Genomic DNA, 13,362 nt, shown 5'->3' on the forward strand with positions numbered 1-13,362 from the left:
TACCTTATTGCCAGCAGATTCTCAATGGGGAAGGGGCTGAGCAGGGTGGAGTCCTCCTAGCCTCCATTCAGATGAGCTCAGCAGGAGCTGGCAGCATGCTCTAATTAGCCCTCTCTGGTGGTTACAGCAATGGATGGACACTCTTCCTCTTAGAATGGGACTTCCCTCCCATACCGTTAAATAATCCTTGACTCACCTTTCTACTTTCCCCCTCTCTTTTCCCTCCCTCTTAACGTGGTAATCATTTCCTTTCGACAATGCAATGCTGTCTCAAGCACACAGTATACATTTGATCTCACACGTGAAGGGAGTTTTCTTGCATACTGAATGTGTATGTGATATCTTGGTAGGGAAATCTTATTTGCACTTAAAAAGCAATGCTCAGTCACTGCGGTCAACTGCCCCAAAGTGAGCGAGCTTCCACTGGATGCACAGCCAGCCAAAGTGCAGCGACCTACTTAGGATCCACTCAAATCATGCGCATGAAAAATGATTTGGATTTCCGCCCCCTTACCGCAATCTCTTTCCAAGCGGAGAAAGGTTTTACTTGCCTGCTCCTTTCTCAAACCAAACCTTCACCTGAGAGTTAAATTATGTCCGGAACCTCGCAGCTATAGGATTCAGGTGATGGCAGAGGGAAATTTCTAGCCATGCCCTCTTTTCCTCCCGCAGATTGGCCAACTGAGAAGGCTCTGGCAAGGGGCAGGAAGGATGCATTTGGGTTGCCCTCCTATGATCACAGCTGCTCTGCTAGCCACAATCACCTAGCACATGCCCACTGGGGAGGAAAACAAATGAGCTAAAGCCACCCCCAGAGCCTTCATAAGGGGTTGAAGGGATTTCAAAGAAGGGAAGCGTGTTTCTGTATTCCCCCCCAGGCAATGTGAGCCCTGCTAAGTATTTCGACTGCAGAATACTGCGTGCTCGCTGCCTGGCACAAAATGCATGCACAGCTACAGACGTCTGGGTGCCTCTCTCCGGGGGCTGGTGAGATTCTCCAGGCACGTGGATGAAGCGGTGGCGGTGCGATCTGTCTTGCCGAGCTCACTGCTGGCCTCCTGCTGCCTTATGTAACGTGGTCTGTTTGCTGATGGGCTCCTGTTTGATTGGCTCCAGGGTGGGAATTGCAAAACCTGTGCGCAGTCCCCGTGAGTGCCAGGCTGAGACAGCTGAGTTGATTTTGTATTTCTTCTGCACGCAGAGGTTAAACAGAGCATTGCTAAGGCAATACACGTGGGTGCGTGTGGGATAATTCGGAGGAATAATGGCAGTTTAGGTGGTCTGAATTAGGAGTGGGTGGGTGGGGACACTGGAGAAGCAGGGAAGGGGGAAATTATCTCGCTATAGCAGCAAACCATAGATCATTGGAATTCTTCCCTTAACAAATGTAGCCAGGGACTAGGGGATGGGAGATCCCTGAGTGGAATCCCTATTAAAGTTTTTTCTTTCACTGGCCTTTTAATCTAAATATTGAAGTAAACACATACAGCAGATTGCAGGGCTTCTACCAGCAGGAAAAAAAAATAGGCAAGGCACAATGGAAGATTTGCAACTGAAGGGATAACTCCTTGTATTGTATTAAAAAAATTCTCATTCATTTCTGGTCAATACAGTTTTTAAAAGTATATCTATTTGCTCCTGAATTCTTGTCCATCTTCCAAAATGGAAAGGTCTTCTCACCGCTTTTCACTATTTTGGCAAGAGTTGAACTTAAATAGCCTTCATTTTTACACTGCTGCCCTGTTGGAGTTGCCTGATTTTCATTTCTCTGTACAGGTGTCCATCGACGAGGTATCAGGATAGCTCCCAATCCCTTTGGAATTTCCCTTGAACAAATCTCCATGAGAACTACCACAAGTCTCAGCAGGTCCTCCAGAACCGCTAAGTTATGACTGTAAACTTGAGCATTAATGAATTCTCTATATATCTTCTCCCCCTTACACACACACACCCCCAATAACAATTTCTTTTGGGCATGATAATTCTGTGTACTCCTCCCGAGAGCCAAACGTTACTCGGATTAATCAGCAGAGAGCACACTTTCACAGAAAATGCACCAGCTCCCAGCTCTGGCTGATGGCTTCCCCTCCCATTGGCAGGATGGAAGAAACAGCTTTTATTCCGAGGTATTTTCAGTTCGAGTTCTAGAACTTTGGTTTATTATTAGACTTTTCTCTTGCTTGGGTGGAAGGGAAGAGAGAAAAACAGGTGTGTCTGCAACCATTGTGTTCCACCCGGATTCAGGATGGTCTCAGAAACTGTTTAAGTTTCAAAGAGAATAGAAATGAGCCATATGTATCTAGCATGGATCTGAAATCTCAGACTGTAGCTTCTCTGAAATGACAAATTGCTTCACGTTACACAAGAACCCACAAAAGATTCACACCCACCCTCGCCTCCCCCAGGCCTTGTCCTTTGCAAGTGATTTGCAATCCCAGACAAATGTTATGTAATGATGAAGCAGAAGCCTGGAGCTTTGGCTTGTTATTTCTTTTGGAGAAAAGACATTAAAAAACTGTTATTATAGCACTATCCTAAATGCCTGTGAGCAAAAACATTTCTGAGAATTGTTAGAAACATGGGGCAGTGGAACCCATCAAAATTTGCATCAGTGCTAAAAGCTGTGACCACCTGCAGTGGTCTGGAGGGTGGGGCAATTTGAATGAAAAGGCACAACCTGGTGGGGGGAATGCAAAAGCTACAGACCTGAAGGCAGGGAAAGCCTGCTCTAATCCTACCTGACTGCTAAGTAGCCAGCTGAGCCTCCTGAAGTTAGTTACTTAACTTCTCTGGCCTCAGTTCTGCAAGTTGACAATGATATGATCTCAGAGTTCCTTCCATTATAGTGCTTCCATGCTTCTTTCAAAAGCAAATGCATTATGCTAAGCGAAATAAGCCAGTCAGAGAAAGATAAATTATCACATGATCTCACTCATTTATGGAATATAATGAACAACTCAAACTGATGAACAAGAACAGATCCAGAGACAGAGAAGCATCAATCAGACCATCAAACCTCAGAGGGAAGGTACAGGAGGGTGGTGGTAAAGGGGAGAGATCAACCAATGGACAAAGACAACAAGGGGGGTGAGGGCATGGGGGGGAGGGAGGGGCAATGGGGGATAAGAACACATATGTAATACCTTAATAAAGAAAAAAAGAAAGTATAAAATAAACAAAATAAAAAACAAACCTAAGTGAGATTATTAATTTGATTTCTTATGGAGGATATAGAATTACCCATTAATAAATCAACCATTTTGCAGGATAATAGCTTAAACTTTCTGAAATACTATATACTTCATATTTATGGAAATAGCCAATTATTTAGTTATAATTTCTTTAATATTTTTGTCAATAGGCTCTGGGGCATTTCACTTCAGAGAATGCTAGAAAAGAACTGTGGTAACGTAGGAAAAACAAAACAAAACGCACAAACATGCTTGGGTTGGAATCCTGGATCTGACTTTTATTTGCTGTATGACTTTGGACAAAATACTTAACCATCCAGGCTTTTGAAATATTTTTCTTTTAAAAAAATATGTTTTTATTGTTTTCAGAGAGGAAGGGAGAAGTAGAGAGAGAGAGATAGAAACATCAATGATGAGAGAGAATCATCGACCAGCTGCCTCCTGCACACCCCACACTGGGGATCGAGCCTGCAACCTGGGCATATGACCTAACCCGGAATCGAACCGTGACCTCCTGAGCCAGGGAAATCAGGCAAAAATGTTTTTATTTTTTTGGTTTTTTTTTGTTGAGGGAAAAGTGATGGAAGGAGGAAAAATGAAGGGAAGAAGGTTTGAGGAAAATAATGAAAGGAGATGTGATAAAAACTTGGGAATCACAGAAAAGAGATGAAGACTAATTTTAGTCTCCCCTACCTGTCTGGGCAACCTAGACCCATCTCTCGCAGATCTGACTATAATAATAACAATCTAACTCTGAGCCTCTATTCATTCCATCCCTGTTACTGTGGTCTAAAGCCTGTAAAACCTGTGGTAGATAGGAATGGGTGCTTTGGAATGGCTATGGACATACCTGTGAACTTCAGATTTTTAAATTGCAAGAATCTCTTAGGGTTATAGTGAGAAATAATGAGCAGACCAGATGGCTGGGCCCATAGTGAGCCATCAATACTTGGGAACTCTTCAGTATTATTAATATTTATCATTACAACTACAATGCCAACCCTATAAAATAATTTAGAGAATTGTTTAACCCCAAAGACCATGCAATATTTAGCTCTTTTGGTTATACTGACTAACTTAGGAACTTCAGAGTTGCAAAATCTTGAATGAAGAAACTTAAGGAGAATTTTTCAGAGTCAGGATCTGGTCTTTGAAAATAATCTCATCTTGATCTGCAAAAGCTGGAATTGGGGACTGTTAAGAGTGTCTAGCCTTTTCAGCCTAAGGAAACAGTGTCAGAAATTTTTATTGTGGGAAGGGTACAGATTTCCACAGTATAAAGTAGTGTGGTCGCTAGAAAGTTCTGGTGTGCAATGGTGGGAGGGTGAGTGGGAGTCTCACACCATTTCAGGTGGCAGCACGCCACTATCATTCTATGTCTCCTTGAACGTGCATAGTGCTCAGCTGGAGACAGAAAAGAGGGAATTACTGGGGGAAAATGGTGAAAGCCGGTACTGAGAAACATCAAGGGGTTAAGCTGAAAGGATGGTGTGTGAAGCAGGGTAATCGAATGTGTGTGCCCAGGGGACGGGGATTTCTTGCTTTCATTTTTTAGTTCCCAGGGCCATGTGCATACATATGAGGTATTCTTCATGTCCTGCTCACATCCCCTTGGTACTCACATCTACTTGTAGCTGCTTTCTATTAAGCATCTGTGACTCTCTGAGGTCTTTTCTGACTAGGAAGTAGGCTTAGTCCCATGCTCAGAGCCAGCTGCAAATGCTTCCAGCTCTCCACCAATGCTGGACACGGGACTATTTGGAGAAATGTCTGTTTCCTTGACCACTGGTTGGATTAACTCTGAGGGCTGCTCTAGGCTGCCTCCCAGACTTCCTCTGAGGATGCACATCCTTTGTAGCTTCCTTCCCTTCCTGTACCATGTCTTCCCTCTGCTCCTGGTGTACAGGGTGTCCCAGAAATGTATACACACTTTGCATAATTATTCATTCCAATAGGTTAAATCAGAAAAGAAAGAAACTATCAATTGGACTCTCAGAAGAAAAGAGTAAACATTTTCTGGGACACCTATATCCAAAGCACTGGTACTCTAGCTAATTTTTAAAAATTATATTTTATTGATTTTTTTAGAGCGGAAGGGAGAGGGAGATAGAGTTAGAAACATCAGTGAGAGAGAATCATTGATCAGCTGCCTCTTGCATGCCTCCTACTTAGGGTGTGCCAGCAACCAAGGTACACGCCCTTGACCGGAATCGAACCCAGGACCTTTCAGTCCGCAGGCCGACGCTCTATCCACTGAGCCAAACCAGTTTCAGCTAGCTAATTCTTATTTCTGCGTTTGCTTCTGAAAGAATTCGCAGTAAGAGACCAGTTGTAGGCTTCCATTTCAAAACTTTGATGTGATTTTCTGCATACAGAACATGAGTGATGGTCCCAGGCAGGTCTAAGTCTGAAAGTAAGCACAACCACTCCCTTCAGCCAAGTTCTTGAATCCTTCCAAGTTTTGATTTGCTTGTCTGAAAAATGAGAAGTGAAATAATACCCAGTCACCAGATTGATGTAATGAATGAATATGATTCTGAATGTGAAGTGACTAACACAGTGTCTAGTAGCTCATATGAAGTCAGCTTTCAAATAAATATAGGCAATCACTGCCTACTATATAGGAGAGCTCTTATATTGGCCGCAAATTATGTCTTCTGGGCTACTATGGAAATCAGAGGATAAAAAAGATCATTTGTAGCCTTTGCATTCCCATGACAGAACATAATTTCCTCAGGAGCATTAAGCTTCATTTTTTTAAAATTCTATATGAACAGGAAGAAATGAAAGCGCAAAAAAGAAATGCCAGGGAAAGTCACCAGTCCCAGCTGGGCTCTAAACATGATAGGTATGCCAGTGGGAGCTAGAACAGTGAACAAAGCCAGCATCCGAGGTGTTATTTTTAGAAGCTTGAGAAATGATGGGGAAGAAGTAAGAGGGGAAATATTCAGCATTGATGTAATACATTTTCAAATGGCTCTGAAAGGAAGTTTTATATCTAATGGAGTTGTTAACAATTGGGATTTAAAGTCTAAAATATAAATAAGAACCACTTAGTCAACTTGGGGGTATTTTGTTGAGTATGCTGTAGAATATTAGGTTTGAAGAAGCTGCATGCAAGGATAGGTAATATACATGGAAATCATGTTACTAAATTCATTTTTATTTATTTTTTTTTATTTTTTTTTAATAAGTTTTTATTGTTCATATTATTACAAATGTTCCTTTTTTCCCCCCCCCCCCACCATTGCTCTCCTCCACCAGGTTCCCACCCCACCCTCTGCCCTTTCCCCTCTCCCCATTGTCCTCATCCATAGGTGCACAGTTTATGTTCAGTCTCTTCCCACGCCCCCCTCTCCCCTTTTCCCCAAGAATCGTCAGTTCACTCCCCTTCCATACCTCTGATTCTATTCTATTCAACAGTTAATATTGTTCATCAGATTTTTTTTTTAATTTCCTTGGTTTTTAGATTCACTTGTTGATAGTTACGTATTTGTTGTTCATAATTTTTATCTTTGTTTACCTTCTCTTCTGAAAGAACCCCCTTCAGCAATTCATATAATTCTGGTTTGGCAGTGATGAACTCCATTAGCTTTTTTTTATTAGTGAAGCTCTTTATCTGGCCTTCGATTCTGAGTGATAGCTTTGCTGGGTAGATTATTTTTGGCTGTAGGTTCTCGCTATTCATCACCTTGAATATTTCTTGCCATTCCCTTCTGGCCTGCATGGTTTCTGTTGAGAAGTCAGCTGACAATCGTATAGGTGCTCCTTTATAGGTTACTACCTTCTTTGCTCTTGCTTCTTTTAATATTCTCTCTTTGCCTTTTGCTCTTGGAATTTTAATAATGATGTGTCTCGGTGTGGTCCTCTTTGGATTCCTTTTGTTTGGAGTTCTGTGTGCTTCCTGGACTTGTAAGTCTAATTCTTTCACCAGATGGGGGAAGTTTTCTATCACTATTTCTTTCAGTATGTTTTCGATATCTTGCTCTCTCTCATCTTCTGGGACCCCCATAATTCTGATGTTGGTTCGCTTGAAGTTGTCCCAGAGGTTTCTTACATTATCTTCAATTTTCTGGATTCTCTTGCCTTCTATCTTCTGTGGAGGAGTGTCTTCTGGCTCTTTATGTTCCAAATCTTTGACTTGATTCTTGCGATCTTCCCTTCTGTTTTTAGGACTCTGTAAAATATTTTTTATTTCAGACAATGTATTCTTTATTTCTTGTTGATCCCTTATCATTTCTTGTTGACTCCTTATTAATTCTAGTTGATCTCTTTTCATATCCTCATAGGCCTTATCCATCTTTTCTAGGAAATTCTTGAAAAACCTTGTAAGCGTAGATTTGAACTCTATATCCAGACGCTTTTTGTCCTCCATTTCTTTCGTTTGTGATCTATTTTGTTGTCGCATTTCGCAGTTACAGATGGGGCGGGATTTCAGGGTGGAGCCTACAGCCTTGGCTTCTGTCAGCCCCACCCTATGCGGGACCTTCAGTGCTCGCTGCAGGCGCCTCTGAGAGAAAGGTGCCCTCGATTTTCGCCTGCTGCCAAACAGTCTATGCTCTCCCCCAATGAGCCCGGAACTGGGGTTCAGTTCAGTTGGAAGTGGAGTTGGAGGTGGCGTTCACAGCAGTCTGGAGCCCCAGTCTCCTTCCCGTCAGGGCAATCCCGCGGCACAGCCGACCGTCCTTTCTCTGTGCGCAGTGCGCGCGCCGCCGGGACCTCCTTTCACTGCTCCCCGGGGTTCCGCCTTACAGCCCGGCTCCCTATGGCTGAGCCTGAGTCCCCGGGGTCTGGCTTAAAACTGGGGTTCAGAGCAGTCGGGGGCCCAGCACAGTCGGAGTTTTATCTCCTTTCCGCTGGGGAACGCCCGCCAGGCACTCGGCCTCCCTCCTCTCCGGCTCCGTCCTCTCTGCGCGCCGCGTCTCCGCGTCTCCGTACCTTGGCTTTTCCAGCCTCTCCGCGCCTCCTTCTGGTTTTCTCCTTGCTTCTCGCTGTAGAATTTCCAGTCAGTCAACCTTCCTGTAGTTCTGGGCAATGTCCGTTTTATATTTTAGTTGTATTTTATTGAAATTGTTGTGTGCGGCTGCGGCTAGGTGTTCACCTGGGCGCAGCCATCTTGGATCCTACTAAATTCATTTTTAATTTTAAGATTCATACTAATGATTTTTCTCCATCCTATGGATTGAATTGTATCTCTCCCTACCCAACAATAACAGCCTTCCTTGCTCATTAGCTTATGTTTTCTGTCTTTCCTTTACAAAAATAGTATTTTTAACTTTAGTGCAGTGGTTGGCAAACTCATTAGTCAACAGAGCCAAATATCAACAGTACAATTGAAATTTCTTTTGAGAGCCAAATTTTTTAAACTTAAACTATATAGGTAGGTACATTGTTATTAACTTAATTAGGGCACTCCTAAGCTGCCCTTTGCTAAAAAACTCAAGGGGCCAAAGAGCTGCATGTGGCTCGCGAACTGCAGTTTGCCGACCACTGCTTTAGTGCTTCTGTTCCTGTTTCTCCCCTGCTTAAGTATGCCTGTCTGTTTATTTTCCTCCCTTAGAACTTCCACCCTTCTTTAAATTTATTCTACTACTGGGACCTTCAGAGAGTCTTTACTTTGACTTATGAAGTTGGAAAGAGAAATTGGGTTCATGACATGAAGAGCTTTGGATGCCGCTGTCTTTAGCCTATAGTAATTAAAACCATTGGAAGTCTTTCAGGTGGTAGTTACATTACTCACTGTGTCTTAGGAAGATAGTAATAACTCTGGCAGCAATGTGATCAACCCTGGCACAAAGTTGAGAGGCAACTATGATGGTTCAGGTGCAAGAAGGCCAGGACATAATCTCGGCAAAGAGTAGAATCAAAGAAACAGAAGGGATGACTTTGAGAGACCTCTGGAGTACAAATTTGAAAGAAGCTGATGACCAATTGGATGTGGAAAATGGGAAGAAGAGAGGGTAGGTGTCACTTTGGGGGGGGGGGTCTTCAGATTTGTGGAGGGCAGTGATAGAAGACAGAGTGGGGCTGGAAGAGGTAAACATTTAATTTAGATGTGTGCTGATTGGCTGCCATTCATTTGTAGCTACCCCAATGTAGCTACTCCAGAGATGTGAATCTGAACTCCCAGATAAGGACAGAAGAAGGTATATTGATTCAGTAGTCTTCTACCAAAAATTGGTAATGAAATTATTTGGGAAAAGAGTCAGTAAGAAAAGAACAGGTCTTTGGCAAAAGAAACAGAAAAATGCAATATTTAAAAGGCTGATGAGGGAAGCAAAACAGCAAATGAAAATGAGATGTAATCTGAGAAGCAAAAGGAGAATCAGGAGTGTTTAGATATTGAGACAGGGGTTTTAAAAGGAAGGGGCTTCTGAACAGCATGAAAACTACAAAACTGCCATAAGAGATGAGAACTGAGGAAAGCCTAGTTGATTTGATATGTTGGTTACTAACACAGTTGCTAGGTAGAGATAAGCATAGATATCAGATTTCAGGAGACTGAAAGAGGGTATGAGATGGGAGAAGGAGAGAGAGTGGAGATAAATAACTTCTCAGAGGACTTTGACAGTGAAGGGTCATAGCTGAACCAAAGCTAGAAATGTCAAATTGGGCTCATTTTCTATGTGTAGAACCAGCTTCCATATTGACCTCTGCTAAATGGTGTTTGGGTCCTATTGTCTAAATCTGTCAAGATCAAGAGAGAAGCTGGACTCTGACAAAACAAGATCAAAACTTCCCAAGACAATGAGTCCTGGCAGGTAGTTACAATAAATTGTTTAAAAAAAAAAAAAAGTAGAACAAGAGAATTCAAAGGTGTCTCCTATGTTGTGGGAACCAAATTTCCTTTTGTTCCTCATCACAGAGAGGAGGAAAATATAATCATGCCTTAAATTGTCAATTGTGTAAGCAGGGATATAATTTGCATACACAGCCCAGGTAATGCTATTGGGAAAATTGTGCCTGAAGTCTTAATGAGGAAATTTAAACAGATGTGATGGAAGAATTAAAACTAATGTTAGCCTTTGCAGGCACTCAATTCCAGGCATAGCAATTTATTCTTTTATAAATGTGAGGAGACCTTGATGACTAAATTAAAAGGAACAGGCAGCCTAGGTGTTAGGGTAGTGTTGAAATCATTGACTTTGTAAGAGCTAATGATAGAAGTGGAAAAGCATACACTTATTTGGATAAATTACATTTTAGAGAAAATATTGATTTTCCAATTTAACATTACCAACAGTTTTGGAGTGCCTGTGATGTCACAGGCACCACATGTTCTTTCTCAGCAATAGGGACATAAAAAAAATGAGATACAGTCTCTTTCCTAAAGTGTTTAGATATCTCCCCTAGATGTCTAGCTCCTAATCAGGTCAAATCTATTTTCTAAAAAATATTGGGATAAACAATAGTAACATATTGTTTTAAAAAACTGAATCTGGACAATGATCATCAGTAGCTACCATATCAAAAAGAGAGGCAATCAGCACTAGCTGGTTTTGCTCAGTGGATAGAGCATTGCCTTGCAGTCTGAAGGGTCCCAGGTTTGATTCTGGCCAAGGGCACATGCCCAGGTTGTGGGCTCAATCCCTAGTAAGGGGCATGCAGGAGGCAGCCAATCAATGATTCCTTCTCATAATTGATGTTTCTATCTCCCTCTCCCTCTCCCTCTCCCTTCCTTTCTGAAATCAATAAAAATACAAAAAAAGAGGCAACCAGATATTAAAAGCCTCCCAATGGGAGTACAAAATACCACCTATGTTCTTTTCTTGTCAAAATATCAAACCAGAATCTGACCAAACCTTTAGATTTAGCTACAAATTGATAAAAAAATAGTGAAATGTATTACATGATACCATAGAGGTGCAATTAGCAAAATATAGACTATCAAAACCATAAGGAAAAATAATATGCTGTCTTGAATAACAAACTTGTATTGAAAAATGAGAGAGGGGGAGAGAAGAAGAGGAAGAGAAAGAAGGAGAGGGAGAGTCCTAGCTGGTTTGGCTCAGTGGATAGAGTGTCAGCCTGCAGACTGAAGGGTCCTGGGTTTGATTCCAGTAAAGGGAACATTCCTGGATTGTAGGCTTGATCCCCAGTGTGGGGAGTGTAGGAGATAGCCCATCGGTAATTATCTCTCCTCATTGATATTTGTATATCTCTTTCCCAATCCCTTCCTCTCTGAAATTAATAAAAATACATTTAAAAAAATGAGAGCTAGAGAATGAATTAGAAGCTAGAGACTGAGAAAGTCTTAAAAGAAACACTTATTAATTGCATAATATGAATCTTATTTTGATTCTAACTTAAATAAATTGTAAAAAATACAAGATTAGAGATAATTTGAATGTTTACTGGGTATTTAATGATATTAAGTAATAATTATTTTAGTGGGAATAATAACATTATTATTTTTTTAAAAAAAAAGAATAATTATTTAGAGTCACTTGCTGAAATATATAAGGATAAAATAATATGTCTTGGATTTGCTTAAAATAATCGAAAAAGAGGGAGGAAATAGGTAGAGGTATATGAAAACATTTGGCTGTGAGTTGATAACTTTTTAAATTGGGTGATGATACATAAGGGTCCTCCTTTCAACTTTTGTTTAAAATTTCCATAATAAAAATGTGTTTGGAAATTGGGAAAAAAAAAAAACCCAAAAAACAAAAAACAAAAAAAAAAAACAGATCTGTTGTCATTCAAGATGATTAAATTTAGGCATTTCCCCCAATCAGTGTAGTAGTTATGGAGCTGCTATGTGGCAGGTACAAGGCACTATTGTTCACATGGGATGGGAAGAATGACAAATTTAGCTCTGCTTCCCATGGCTCGAATTGAGACATCACTGGCATCCTTTTATCTGTTTTTCTTTCATTTTGAAGATGTTACTTCAGATGGTGATGTGAATTTTGGCATAAAGTGGGCTGAGAACAGTGTTACATGGCAAAACAAACTCAGAAACAGGGAGTATGAGGAAAAGTGGGAATGCTCTGACCGCGCACTACCCAGGTCTCTTTCCCCCTCCTTTTCCTGGGAGACCTGTAGAGCCTTTCAATACAGTGAGAAGGAACATTTCAGTCATTTAATCTTGGGTTGAATATGTTTATAATATAGAATGACAAATCAATAATAGTGTTAAATATTTAGCCATCCTGGTCTAGTTTATTCTTCACAAGAACGCTATGAATTACATAGGATTAAAGTTATTATTATTTACATCTTAGAGAGTTAAAGAAGATAAGTGTTCTGTTCAGGGCCATACAGTTAGTGGCAGAGCTAAGTTTTAACCTGGATCTTTCTAACTCCTAAGCCTTTGCTCTTTACTATAACAACAAAGGCCTCTTAACCTTTCTTTTCTATATCTTAGGAGTTTCTGAGGTAGACAACCCAACAGATTTAGAAGGTCACTGATGCCCTAATTGTCTGCTTTATGTTAACAGTAAGTTATTCCAAGACAGAGACCATGGATTTTTGGACAGAAGTCTCCCAGAAGCTCTTAAGGGGCTTGACCATTATGTATACAGACCTTACACTTGGGGCATGATTTTCCAAACACATCTTTGGCCTAGCATGGGGCTCACTGCTCAAGAAAAACCTGTTAGTTTGTGGTCTGCTCATGATGACCAAGCCTTGGAAATAAATATTTAACTGGGTAGAGAATTACCAAGACATTGAGGACTTCCTTGTAGAAACATGTCCCCTATAATCTGCATTTTAATCTGTGATATATTTTGCACATTTACATTTATAGAATGAACCGAACATATTATCCCATCTACAAATGTGACAGTAAAGGGTTCAGAGTGTGGGTTTTAGAATCAGACAGGTCTGGTTAATACATACAACTTAATAGCTCTATGGACTTGGGCAAATTACTTTTCTGAGGTTTAGTCATTTTATCTGACTAATGGAAATCATAACGTAGTACAGCATAGTTGTGAGGATTAAAGGGCATGACATAGTGCCTAACACATAGTATGAACTCAGTAATGATGGTCCTTTCTGGTCTTTAGAATTACTCTTTACTGCTATGTTTTCTATTTCCTTGGCTTTTGGCCAATGACTTTAAGGTTGAAATTTTTCTCTGTGCAAAGAGCCCAGGTTTCAGGTCTGGGGATGAAGGACAGGGTTGGGTAAGTTTAGTGGAGAAGGCTGAAGAAAAATTTAT

This window comes from Pipistrellus kuhlii, unplaced genomic scaffold (genome assembly GCF_014108245.1).
Source record: "Pipistrellus kuhlii isolate mPipKuh1 unplaced genomic scaffold, mPipKuh1.p scaffold_m20_p_16, whole genome shotgun sequence".
Taxonomy (NCBI): Eukaryota; Metazoa; Chordata; class Mammalia; order Chiroptera; family Vespertilionidae; genus Pipistrellus; species Pipistrellus kuhlii.